Here is a 14527-nt window from a genome sequence, read left to right as displayed (position 1 = left end):
GCAGATCGCCGTCACACCAACACCGGAGAGAGAAGCTCGTCTCGTAGAACGAAGTCAGAGATGACTGTGGAGTGAAGAAATACTCTTGGCTCCGAAGCAAAAACATATCTGCTTGTTGCCGGCTTCCTCCTTTTATACCCACGAGGTGGGGCGGAGTTACGCCATGCAAATTCCGCAGACCCATGGCATTTCTTTGCCATTGGCTCGTTTTGTAATACTCGAAGTCGATAGGTGTTCTAAGCGAAACCCCATTCGTCGTCATCCGACGTAACTCGGAGTGACAACGAAAGGGAACTTAATTTTGTCTTCAGGGAAATCCAGGAAAACTTGAAAAACCGCAATGTATGCAGTTATGTCCAAGCCAATCAGAAAACTCTTTTTCTCACAACTCTCACAGCTCTTTTTACTCTGTTTCCAGGTACGAAACGATGTGATGGCTCACCAGTCCAAACCAGGGATAAGAATCCACAGCCAGGACAGGATTCTGGATCACAGCAGCAATTTTTCAGACACTCACAAAAGAGAAAAATAAAACACACACACAAACAAACCCGGCCTTGTAAAAACAAAGCCAAAACAATCATCGGTAACTCATTCAAATGAACAGTTTCAAGTGACCAAAATGTCTGTTTCAATTATTTGGATATAAGCAACACATGTGTGCTAGTCGCAACCATGTGCTTGATTAATGATTACAGACATCCCAAGTCTCTGCATATTGATAGTGGCTCCCTGATGCCCGCAAAGTAGTTAAAATCTCCCGGAATCTAGAGCGAGCGAGCAATAGCGCATGCAAGACAGAAGAGACAGTGCTCCAAACAATATAGCGTGCACAAGGCAGAGAGGAAGAGAGCGAGAGACCTTGCGTGTGTGCGCATCATGAAGCGCATGCAAGACAGAGAGCATCCTGATTGGCCAGTTTCAGTAAGTCAACCGATCAATTGTCAGTGTGGGTGGGCTTCTGAACCAGTATCCCCCCTTCCATAAAGTTTCACTTTCTTTCTCCTTTCATACCAGCCCAGAGCGCTCTCTAAGCGCAGGCAGCTTGCTTGCTCAACAAAACCCAGCGTTACAATATGCCATAATTCCAGCCAATCAGAGATGAGGCTGCTAAATTCTGATTGGCTGGCTTGACAACCAATAACAAGACTGCCTGCATCACCGACTGTGGAAGAGAAAAAATACATGGTGGAAGATGTTTATGTTTAATTTGTACACATAAGTAGCTTATTTTTAATCAAAATCAAAGTCGACTATTATCGTACATAATGGCATGTCCCAGTGTTTCCTACACCTCGAGTGGTAGTTCTAACTTGTTTTTGAACTGCAACTTATGTAATTAACATTAGTGAAATATGAATGTGACCGAGCTGGGGTCTCAAATGTTACACGTTTTTAGAAATAAAAATGGACAGACTTTTCCCCCTTTTAATGAGATAAGTGTGTAAAAATGGTACATAACTCACATCAGAATAAAAAAAGCCATCAAATAAACGTGGAAATGCAATGTAATAACGTTAAAATAATAATCAATCTACTTCATATCCTTGGAATTATTTAAACAAAAACTTTCACAGCAGAGATGTTCTGTAAAAACAACTATCGTACTAAAAAAAATACTGCATTTTCTTATATACTATTTAGAATGGATAGTGTGCACAGTAGGATGCTGGCTTGTTCCCCTCACTGCAAAAAAAGGATTCTTGAGTCATGATTCTTGTCTGGTGTTCTCCTTTGCTGCGTTCCAGTCCACTTTTAGACATGCAGTTGCGAACTTCCCTAAGCACTTCCCCTCGGGGGAATCCCTGCCGCCTTTTTTTGAAGTGCGTTCCACTTCGTGAAGTGGACGAGGGAAGTTTATATTGACAGACCCTTGCTCCCTTGGTCAAAATCGAGGGAGCGAGGGTCTGTCCATATAAACTTCCCTCGTCCACTTCAACTGCAACTGCATGCAACTGCATGTCTAAAAGTGGACTGGAACGCAGCAAAGGAGAACACCAGACAAGAATCACGACACATAAATAGATTTTTATTTTCTCCTTCATATGTACACTTCAGGCAGTTCCATATACCACAATGCAACACGATTGTGACGTCACCGCCGATCTCGTCTAATCACCACCACCACAAACAACTCTAAGATATATTAGTTAGATGTTTATAATATAAAACAACCCAAACACACCTATATTTATTTGGATGCTGCATTAAACAAAATCTTAAAGGGAAAAAAATTGTAAATAATAAATCAAATCCATAGCTGATTCCAAGTGATCAAGGGCTTAGGACGTTCCAGTTCAGCCCATTGCAGTTTCCGCCAGAAGTGGACACTCGTGCAACGTAAGCAATGACGTACACCCGAGTGAACGAGACGGAGGGAAGTTGGCGAGTGAAGGGCATGTCAATTTTGGACTGGAACGTTGCCATAGTCTCATGTTGACTTTTGTTATTTCCTGTTCTGTGCCATGTGTTGTAGTCCTTTGTAGTTTTTCTTGTTTATTAGTCTCTCCAGGTGTTTCTAATCAGCCCCGCCCCCTTGTTATCTTGTTTAGCTTGTTTGCCTGTGTATTTAAACCCCTGTGCTTCAGTTTTTGGTTGTCGGTCGTTGTTTTGATCTTTTTATGTTGCCTGTAGCTGTCTCCTTGTTCCTGTTCTGAGTTTCTGTCGATTACCCTGGATTACCCGATTGTTTAATACAATTTGTGCTTGCATTTGGATTTGCTCTCCGCTTCATTCCTGCTCCCACGTTACATTATGCATGTTTGCATTGTTACCCACATGTCGTTTTTTTTTATTTTTTGTATCGCAATGCACAAAAAATACAGATGCCTTAATACTTTAAATTGTGAAGATGTGCCCTTTTTGCTAAGGGAGCTAAAGGCATCCCTCCCCCCACGTGTGTCCCACGGTTACTATCATATAGAATAAAGTTTTTCTAAAAGCATTTCAGAGAGTTTCACTAAAGTTTTTTGGGAAGTTGGTGGTTATCCTGCGGGTTAAAACCCAGCGTTTCTATAGAAACTTTAAACAAACCCCATGAAAATCACGACGTGCGATTCACAACTACAACATATGCTCCATTTCCATCTGATATAAGAGGAGGGTTTTATGCACTATTTGTGTGATATAATTGACTACCAATCAGTCGGCGAGTCATATGTACCTTTATTAAGCACTGTACACAGTGCACATTTATTTATATTATGCATTATTCACATTTCATATTCAATGTTAAAAACCGTTGGGCTGCTCAATATTTTCGTGGAAACAATGATTCATTTTCCAAAGATTCTTTGGTGAACGGAAGATTCAAAAGAACAGTGAATCATTTATTTTAAATTGAAATCTTTTGTAACATAAGTGCCTTTACTGGCACTTTTGATACATTTAATGTGTCCTTGGTTGATGAATAAGTATTAATTTATTTTAAATAAAATCTTACTGACCCCAAACTTTTAAATTGGTAGGCTACCTACAGTTTTATGAACATCTACATCTCATGTGGGTTAATTAAGTAAATGTCCTTGTTGATTCTGAGGCCTGGGCTGTTTAACACTTATAGTGCAACATTCAACCGTATTCTAGGTTATAGTTTTGATTGGTCAGTTGTAGTGATGGTAGCCCATCAATAAACATTTATTTTTACTTTTATATCTATTTTGATTTGTTTGGGCGCCAGCCAGGCATTTAATCTTGGCAATAAGTAAACTCCTGTCACAGTGTCTGGTTGTGTTTCCCTGGTTGTCACTAGAGGTCCTCTCTCTCACGATGTCTTTCACATCTGACTTCAATTCCCAGCATTCTGTCTGTCACTCATCAGTTCATTGCACTCAGCTGTTTCCCATCACCTTGTTAGATCTGTGTGTATATATACCCTGGCTGTTTCTGTGTTAGTTGTCGAGTTCTTGTTAGATGTCCTCACACTTCCTGGTTGGTTTCTTATCTGTTCCTGTATTTTGTTATTCTTGTCGTATTGTAGGGATGGGGAAATGAAGCCTCATGAAGCAATGAGCCTTTCCCCTGACTGTTCCCGGAAAAGATTCAAAGCTTCGAGAGTGTCGAGAACAGCGCCATCTAGTGCTTATTTAAAATAAAGCAGCCAGAAGCCTTTGTAAGAAGCTCTGTGAGATGAAGCAACCACAACACACTCCATAGAGGCAATGTTATATGTACAAATAAAAGCCTTAGATGTTTGTGTTTGTGTTTGATTTGTCAATTAAATAAATTCCTTTTACCCATTAAAGTGTGACAATATAAAATGAGCTTATATGATTCAATAAGACCTAATGTAGGCTTATCTCTCTCTATATACACACACACATAGTGAATAAGGACATTGTGTGATAGGATCCTCTGTTATTAAATGTGCTTATGACACTTGGCAGTGATAGTGCTTATGTTACTGTAGGAATGACAGAAAGGTGATAAAGTTTTAAATGATTTTTATTAAGAAATAAAAGCTGTTTCACAGTGTTGAGTCTATTTCTCCTCTTTGACAGTACTTCCCCAGCATTAGAGAACTCTTTCACGTGGTACAGAGGAGGCCGGGGTACAAAGAAACTGTAATGCCAATGTACAGTATATAGAAGGGGGTAGACATGTTTCTGCACTTTCCAGTATTCAGTGGATCTTCAGCTCTTTTTGTGCTGGTCTACAGCACTGTCCAACAGAAGACAAAGGTTTCCACCTCAGAAGTGTGATGAGAAAAAAAATGATTGGGAGTGACTTTACATGTACATTGACTGAATATAAGACACATCAACGGTCAACAATTATAAAATATGACACTAAAATAAGTACAATTTTAAATAATAAATAAATATTTATTTTTTCTTCTTTTTCTTTTTTAGAAATGCATACAACCTATAAGCTCAAAATATTCCCAGATAGGGGAAGTCTTCCTGTTTTTGTCAGTTGCCATTCTTGCTCTAAATACAAACCCTTCACCAAACACCCTATCCCCTCTCCTCTAAGCCCACCCTAACCCCAAATAACAATAATGATACCTAAAAAACACCAAAGGATTTTACAAAAACAAAAAGACACAACAACAACAAAAAAAGAATAAATAGTTTTGGTTATTTAAATGTAACTTTCAAAGTACAGCACTCTCCTCATAAACCCATCAACCAGACTGAGCCAACAAGGACTCGTTAAGATAGATCTGCGGTTCGAGCCTTCTGACACCCAAAGCGAAACGCGCACGTGATTGGACAGAAAGTGAGGCTTCATTTGTCATCGATCATGTGACTCTGGGAAACCAATACACACCCCGATACGGGGCTTCAATAGAAATTGTGTCGCATGTGTGATCGACGCACATCGAAGCTTCGGTGTCATACGTAACATCACTATTGGATTGTTTACATGGTATTTGACCCTTGCCTGGACTGGATTACGCTTTATGGATTGCCCCAAATAAATATATCTAACTGCACTTGGATCTGCTCTCTCTCTCTCTTGTGTGTCGTGACAACTCTGGATAGCTTATTATAAAAAAAAAACACCAACGACATATAAGGACTTGGAAAAAAGGAGAATCAACTTAAACTTGTAGGAATATTTAGGACTCTACGTATGTTATGGAGGGCTTATCTTCCAAGCACAAACCCATTTTGATCATTCATAATAAGGTTCGGTATAAATGTTTCAATTCTCTTAGCTAGGGCCTTAAAGAGGATTTTTGTATCGCATGAATTTTCATTAGCGGGTTTGCCTGGCTTCAATATAAGGGTAATTAGTGCTGATCTCAATGATGGGAGTAGCATTTCCTTTTCAAATGTTTCGTTGAACATTTCAAGCAAGTGTGGTAAAAGTTTCCCTGCAAATCTTTTATAAATTTCCATTGGGATGCCATCAGGCCCAGGGGCTTTTCCACTACTCATGCCCTGTAGTGCCTCTGAGAGCTCTTCTATTCTCAAATTCCTCTCTAGGTCACTTCTTGTCCCCTCTGATAATTTAGGAAAATTAAGTTTATCAAGAAAGCTGTCTTGCCCTTCGGAATTGTTAGTGTGTTCAGATTTGTACAGATTTTCATAATACAATTTAAAATTATTATTTATTTCCAATGGATCTATATTCACCCCCTCCTCTAAATTTAATGAATTGATGGCTCTATCTGTTTGTATTTTTTTAATTCTCCATGCAAGCAACTTTCCGGGTTTTTCTCCCTAATCGTAATAGGATTGTTTTAGCCACATCAAGCTCTTAGCTATTTTAGTACTGGTTAATTCATTGTATTGGGCTTTTAGTACAATAAGTTCTTTTCGCTTTACAGGGTCATTGTTGCTAAAGAGGTGTTCCTGTGATACCTTAATTTGTTTTTTCCAGATTTCCTAATTGTGTCTTATATTTTTTTGATCTATATCTTGTCTAACTTAATATCTCCCCCCTGATATACAGGTCCTTCTAAAAAGATTAGCATATTGTGATAAAGTTAATTATTTTTCATAATGTAATGATAAAAATAAAACTTTCATATATTTTAGATTCATTGCACACCAACTGAAATATTTCAGGTCTTTTATTGTTTTAATACTGATGATTTTGGCATACAGCTCATAAAAACCCAAATTTCCTATCTCAAAAAATTAGCATATCATGAAAAGGGTCTCTAAACGAGCTATTAACCTAATCATCTGAATCAACTAATTAACTCTAAACACCTGCAAAAGATTCATGAGGCTTTTAAAAACTCCCAGCCTGTTTCATTACTCAAAACCGCAATCATGGGTAAGACTGCCGACCTGACTGCTGTCCAGAAGGCCATCATTGACACCCTCAAGCAAGAGGGTAAGACACAGAAAGAAATTTCTGAACAAATAGGCTGTTTCCAGAGTGCTGTATCAACGCACCTCAGTGGGAAGTCTGTGGGAAGGAAAAAGTGTGGCAAAAAACGCTGCACAACGAGAAGAGGTGACCGGACCCTGAGGAAGATTGTGGAGAAGGACCGATTCCAGACCTTGGGGGATCTGCGGAAGCAGTGGACTGAGTCTGGAGTAGAAACATCCAGAGCCACCGTGCACAGGCGTGTGCAGGAAATGGGCTACAGGTGCCGCATTCCCCAGGTCAAGCCACTTTTGATCCAGAAACAGCGGCAGAAGCGCCTGACCTGGGCTACAGAGAAGCAGCACTGGACTGTTGCTCAGTGGTCCAAAGTACTTTTTTCGGATGAAAGCAAATTTTGCATGTCATTCGGAAATCAAGGTGCCAGAGTCTGGAGGAAGACTGGGGAGAAGGAAATGCCAAAATGCCTGAAGTCCAGTGTCAAGTACCCAGTCAGTGATGGTCTGGGGTGCCATGTCAGCTGCTGGTGTTGGTCCACTGTGTTTTATCAAGGGCAGGGTCAATGCAGCTAGCTATCAGGAGATTTTGGAGCACTTCATGCTTCCATCTGCTGAAAAGCTTTATGGAGATGAAGATTTCATTTTTCAGCACGACCTGGCACCTGCTCACAGTGCCAAAACCACTGGTAAATGGTTTACTGACCATGGTATTACTGTGCTCAATTGGCCTGCCAACTCTCCTGACCTGAACCCCATAGGGAATCTGTGGGATATTTTGAAGAGAAAGTTGAGAGACGCAAGACCCAACACTCTGGATGAGCTTAAGGCCGCTATCGAAGCATCCTGGGCCTCCATAACACCTCAGCAGTGCCAAAGGCTGATTGCCTCCATGCCACACCGCATTGAAGCAGTCATTTCTGCAAAAGGATTCCCGACCAAGTATTGAGTGCATAACTGAACATAATTATTTGAAGGTTGACTTGTTTTGTATTAAAAAACACTTCTTTTATTGGTCGGATGAAATATGCAAATTTTTTGAGATAGGAATTTTGGGTTTTCATGAACTGTATGCCAAAATCATCAGTATTAAAACAATAAAAGCCTGAAATATTTCAGTTGGTGTGCAATGAATCTAAAATATATGAAAGTTTAATTTTTATCATTACATTATGGAAAATAATTAACTTTATCACAATATGCTAATTTTTGGAGAAGGACCTGTAGGCTTTGAAGGCCTCCCATTTGATTGAAGCACTTGTCTGATTTGTATTAACTAGAAAGTATAGGTCTATTTTGTCCTCCAGGAATTTAACAAAGTCAGGGTCCAGGAGCCAACTTGCTTGAAATCGAAATCTGGGAGGGGAAGATACAAGATTGTCCACTTGGAGTGTAAAAGTAACAGGGGCATGGTCAGATAATAATATACTGTCGTACCAGCATTTTATACTTTTGAAACTAAGCTGTTAGAAATTTAAAAATAATATATTCTCGAGGAAGTTTTGTGTGAGTTTGAGAAGCACGAATATTATTTTTTACTTGGGTTAAGATACCTCCATATCTCCACTAAATTCAGATCAGTTATATACTTTATGATCATTTTTTTAGATTGTTGATGAGTATTATCTATTCCTGAAGAGCGATCATATACTGTGTTTAACACACAATTAAAATCTCCTCCAATTACATAATTTCCGGGATATGGTGATATTGTGAGAAAGAAGTTCTGATAAAAGGAAGGGTCGTCTTTATTAGGAGCGTATATATGTACCCACATCAGCCCACATTACCCCCCACCCCCCACAGCCATTTGCATTTAAATGTGAGGTAGTTAGGGGGGTTCGGGGGCATGGTCCCCCGAGAAAATTTACTCAAGGCTACCAGATCAGCATTGGCAATAGGAACCTTCTACAAGCTTTGGAATTTGAAAAGTAATTTTAAATAATACAAATTATAGGCTACGTTGAACGCAGTTAGCGGAATTGGCAGACCATCCCTTAAAGCTGCGTTCACACTACACGTGACCAAGCGACACGATACCATTCATTTTCAATGGTGAGCGGGCGACTTCCGGCGACACGCGCGGTCGCGACCGTTGGCTACCGGACGGGGCGTGTCTGGCGACGCGACAAAGTTGAGATCTGTTTAACTTTATGCAAATTAAGAGCGACTTTCGGAAGCGACAACCAATAGGAGCAGAGCGCGCATGATCCTTCTCCACATCATTGGATGTCATTCATAAAGGCAACCAGTAGTGGGAACGCCCACTAGCGACCTCATCGCCAGCCACTGGCGACATGCAGCCCCGTTCACACCGCCAGCGGCACGCAGCGACAAAGCGACATGATCCCATTCATTTCAATGGAGCGCTGGCGACTTCCGGCGACACGAGCGACATTGACCGTTGGCGACAGAATGTGGGCGTGTCAAGCGTCAAGAGACAAGCGACAAAAGTTGACACATTTCAACATTATACAAATGAGAAGCGATTTTCGCGAGCGACAACCAATAGGAAAGAAGCCTTTTCAGTGGAGCTCACGTCACCGTCTCGAGTGCAGGCAAGACAGAAGAGTTCGAGGATGATTTCACTGTTTTATATGATTTGACTGTAACCACATATATAAAAATGATGCTTGGAAAAGAAACTGTCGACAGTCTCAGTGAGTTAATTCATACATTTATAGTTCGAGTGGTGTAATTTTATGATGCAAGTTTAGCTGCAGTTCATTTTACTGTTTCCCCTGCATTGTGTTGACTATAGGGACAAGAAAATTGATTATATGCCAAATTCGAATGACGTTTTAGTAATTTATGACAGTATGAGTGAGTTTAATTTGTTGATTGATAGATCGTTAATCTAGTAAATTATTTAATCCACTGAACACTGCTGTGGTAATATAAAAACACTCTCCCAACATTTCTTTTGAGCCTAATTCCTAGTCAAATTAAAATTGTATAGTTGTATATATCACTTGTGATGGTATTTTTCATGTCTCTAAGTTGGGCCTTCACTCCATCAAACTGGCGTTGCCGCTGACGCGTCTCGGCTGACAGATCCGGGAACTGGCTGATCCGTTGTCCTTCATATCGTAATTCCTTCATTTTTCTAGCTGCTCTCAAAGCTTTCTCCTTATCCTGGTAATTCAAGAACTTCATCACTATCGCTCTTAAAGTCGGCTGATGGATTTGTTTTAACCTGTCCTACCTGATGAGCTTGTTCGATGTCAGGTGCGGAACTGAATGTGTCGTTCAGAACTCTGGGGAGCAGGTTTTCAATGAAAGCGCACATATTAGATCCTTCTGTTTTTTCGGGCAGGCCGGCTAATCTCAGGTTAGAACGCCTTCTGCAGTCCTCCAGATCTTGCACTTTGTTTCGTAGAAATTCTGTTGTTTCTTCAAGTTTTTTAACTTTGTGTTGAAGGGTTGAGACGTCCTCTTCGGTTTGTGCAATTCCCTCTTCTGCCTCACCTATTCTTTGCGACTGTGACAGTAAGTCTGATTGTATGCTATTTATAGCATCGAGCATGTCAGAAGATTGTTTTGTAAAGTCAGCTTTCAAAGACTGGATTGCGCTGAGGATGCCATCGTTTGTAGCCATATTAAGTACAACCTGTGCCTCAGTTAGCTTTTTGCTTGCTAGCTCCACGTTTTCCTCCTCCAATTGAACAGACGGCTTCGAATGGTGTCCAGATTTGATGTTTTTTGTGGCATTTCGCCCCGCCAAACTTATAAGTGATTTCCAAAAACCTTTATACGAGATATGGTGGTCTTTCTAATAATTTTTGTGAGTATTTAGTTGCGAGCCTAACTCGTGCGACTGTTCAGCTACACGTCATAACCGAAAGTCATTTTACACAACTCTTGACATATTTCTTGACATCAGTCCACATACCATACCAATAGGGAACATCTTGTACTCTCTTATAGGTATCCAGGTCTCCACTGAGGGGGCTTGAATGATAGAATTTGAGAATGGTGGGGATAAGGATGCGAGGTATGACAACGTGGTATTGAATTTGACCATCAGTCAGGTGAGTAACATGATATAACTTGTTTTCTACCACAGCATACTGTTCCTTCTCAGTAAGTTCATCTTTGGCCACAACTTATATTTTTGTGATTTCAGGATCACTATGTTGTTCTTCCCAGATGCGTTCAGGGGTGATGGGAAATTCTGGATCTTCCTTCTTACTTGTGTACACATTACACTCAGGTAAGTGGTACATCCGTGACAGAGCATCAGGAGCAACATTCGACTTTCCTTTCCGATATTCCAACACAAAATCAAATCTTTGTAGTGGAAGAGCCCATCGAATGAGTCGACTAGTTGTTTTAGTGGAATTCATTACCCACTGCAAGGAAGAATGATCCGTAACCACTGTAAACAAACGGTGTTCCAGGTAGTGTTGCCATTTGTCAAGTACCCACACCACTGTTAGGCACTCTTTCTCTATTGTGGAGTAGTTAATCTCTGCTTTATTTAATGAGGACTCATATGACTATTGTATGTGACAGCGGTAGACTGTTGTTTTACAACACTTGTGTGTGTTTACTCATGGTTTATGAGGACATGATTTGGTTTAATGAGGACTCATATGACTATTGTATGTGACTCAGCAGTAGACTATTGTTTACAACACTTGTGTGTTTTCACTCATGGTTATGAGGACATGATTTGGTTTAATGAGGACTCATATGACTATTGTATGTGAATGCGGTAGACTATTGTTTTACAACACTTGTGTGTTTACTCATGGTTTATGAAGACATGATTTGGTTTAATGAGGACTCATATGACTATTTTATGTGACTTAGCAGTAGACTTGTTTTAAAACACTTGTGTGCGATTACTCATGCTTTAGTAATGGTACTGTTAACACACAAATGTTTTTAACAATAGTGTACTGCTAAATCACATTTAGTAGCAATAAGAGAATTTGACTTCAGATCATGTTATAACTTAATTGACAAAAGTATTAACGAACCTCTTCAGGAGATGTGACTTCACTTCCTGTCAAGGCTGGATCGACAGGCTCATGGACAAGCTGGAAGACAAAAAACAAAGTCATTATTGATGTCTTTCACAGCAAATAAACAAAGATGAGGCTTTCCTTCCAGCTTTGGCTTTTGACTGTCATTCACCAGTCTCCCAAGTGAGAGGTCATCAAAGGAGGCATCAATGCTATACGAAAAAATAATGTAGTTGTTACAAATGTTCACTAAAGTTATGCTCTAGAAAGGAATATATCATTAGTTATCACTTAAATCTGCCCCAAAACTGTGTGTGGTATTTGGTTTCAGGGTTGAGAAACATATTTCAAAAGATGCACAGGAGTTAACATACAGCAAAATACAGGCTACTTACCAGTAGTCACGCCCTCTGTGTTTGAAGTAGTATGTATGTATAATCTTTTTTTTTCTTTCCAATTTCTATTTTTCTAATAATGTTCCCTTATATTGAAGAATAAAGGAACCTTTCAAGATAAGGTTTGTGGCAAACACACCCTGACCTAAATGAAATTAAATCAAGATCATTTTGATGTCAAAAGATCAAATCTGTTTAACATTTTAAATTACGTAAAGGTAGGGTAGGAAATTTTGGAAAGGCTAGCAATAGCAAGCATAACCATAGCAAGCATAATCCACCCTCCTAGCATAATCACTCTGCAAAGCCATGCCTCATCAAACACTTGAACACTCTCAGGTAGACCAGAGACTAACCAGTGACACGATGAGAGACAGCGTTGGCGGAGGATTGAAGGCAACGCTGTCAAGATTATCTCATGTCTCATTCACCGGTGAGAAAACATTACAGCACAAAGCGCATAATGTTACAATAATAGCGGCTTTCATTCTCGCTGGAACGCACTGATGACGTATCATGTCTGCGTAAACAGGGTGCGTAGAGATATGCAAATACTGTACATATTTGACAGGCAGGCAGGACAGCCTATCGTAATGTTCAGACCGAAAATTTGGATTAGACGAACATTTTATGGTCCTACGCCATCCACAGATGATTTAAATACATTTAGAGCACGGGATGTGAAGAGAATTTCAACCAGCAAAACAAATAATGTTTTTGAAAGTTAGGGAGATTCATATGGAAACATTAATTAACAAAAGTAGTAATGTAGAAAACATACAAGCATTAATATTTTTTTTTATTATTATTAGTCAGTAATTATTACAATTAAAATTTTCCAAATTACGAGGTCACTAAAAGTGGTCTCGTAAACCGACTGGTCTTGTAATGCTGGTATGTAAACCTGAAAATTGGTCTCATAAACCACATATGCCTACACACACACACACACACACACACACACACACACACACACACACACACACACACACACACACACACACACAGGCCTACGATGTGTAGTGTTGCAAATTTATTAAATGTTTTAATTTAGGTTCCAATACAATAGTATATAAACTGAGAAAGTTTAGTAGACTGAATTTAGCATTTGAAGTATAAATGATGAATGATGAATGAATTATCAGCAAGAGATTCATTGCCAGTCATGTTCTCTCTATTTTAAGTTAAATGAGTCAAATTACTGAGACTCTCACCCTTTGTTCTAATTACTCTAGGAGCACCTGTCCCAGTCATTGGATAGTCCGGCTGAGTGGATTTGAATATTTACATTTGAATCACACTGTTATTGTAACGAATCAGAAGGCTGAGGCAGATCCATTTGCAACAAGTTTAATAACAGAAAGGGCAGAATAAAGGAAACACAGGAGTTATTGATGGGGTGCGCTGAAAGCGGAGACGAACCAGATAGTAGGTAGGAGGCAGGCGACGAGCGAGCCGAACCAGGGACAGGCTAGAGTTCAGGGCTGGCAGCTGGAATCAGAATCCGGATCAGGCGGAGTGTCAAGAGGCAGGCCGAGGGTCAGAAACAAAGGTTTACTTAATTACAGAAAACAGCTCGGACATGCACAAGTTGAGAGGCAATACTTCGCACAGGACGCTCAGTTAACGAGGCAGATAAAGCCTTAGAGATGAGTAGTAATACAGAACAGGTGACAGATAATCACAGCGCAAATGATGCATACTAATGGGAAAGTATGCAACCCACTAGAACTCAGGAGATGGCGCTCGTGGTTGAGAGATGGCAGAATTAGGAAGACTGGACGCTGTTACAGTTATGCTGATGAAGATCAGGGTTGGGGAATTTCCGGTAACGTGCTGATTCCTGTACTTCATTTACATGCTTTTTTCAGATTGTCCCCATCTACATATGTAAATCCCTCCCCCTTGAAAAGATATAAACACTGTGTTTTAGCTATTGAGTTCAGACTTGGACGAATACAACGATGCAACAGCAATAAAGAACTGCTTAAAATATACCCCCGAGTCTCCTGGTCTTTGCTTCTGAGTTGCCTACACTTTAGAAGAAAAAGTTCACAACAGATGAATTTGGAAAATGCTGCCCTAGTTATTTGTGTGATATGATGAGTAAAGTTACACAATCTTATTTTTAAACCACTTCATTTTAACATCACACTAACATCACACTTCAGAATTAAAAATTGTAAATAAAATTAGAAAGAAAAAAAAGAGTAGTGTGGCGGGGGTACGAGGGTAAAAATGTCATGATTCATGAATTCACTGTTTCCTTCTTGTCTCGTGTCTTTGTTGTTATACGTGTGTATATGTAGATGATTGGGCGGTGGCTGGGAGAGAAGCGGCTAGAATTCTTGCTGACCTACGTCAAGGAGAGAGATCCGTA

Source organism: Siphateles boraxobius, unplaced genomic scaffold, assembly GCF_051911475.1.
Source record: "Siphateles boraxobius isolate OS27281-9 unplaced genomic scaffold, OSU_SipBor_1 66, whole genome shotgun sequence".
Taxonomy (NCBI): domain Eukaryota; kingdom Metazoa; phylum Chordata; class Actinopteri; order Cypriniformes; family Leuciscidae; genus Siphateles; species Siphateles boraxobius.
This window is presented reverse-complemented; position numbering follows the sequence as displayed.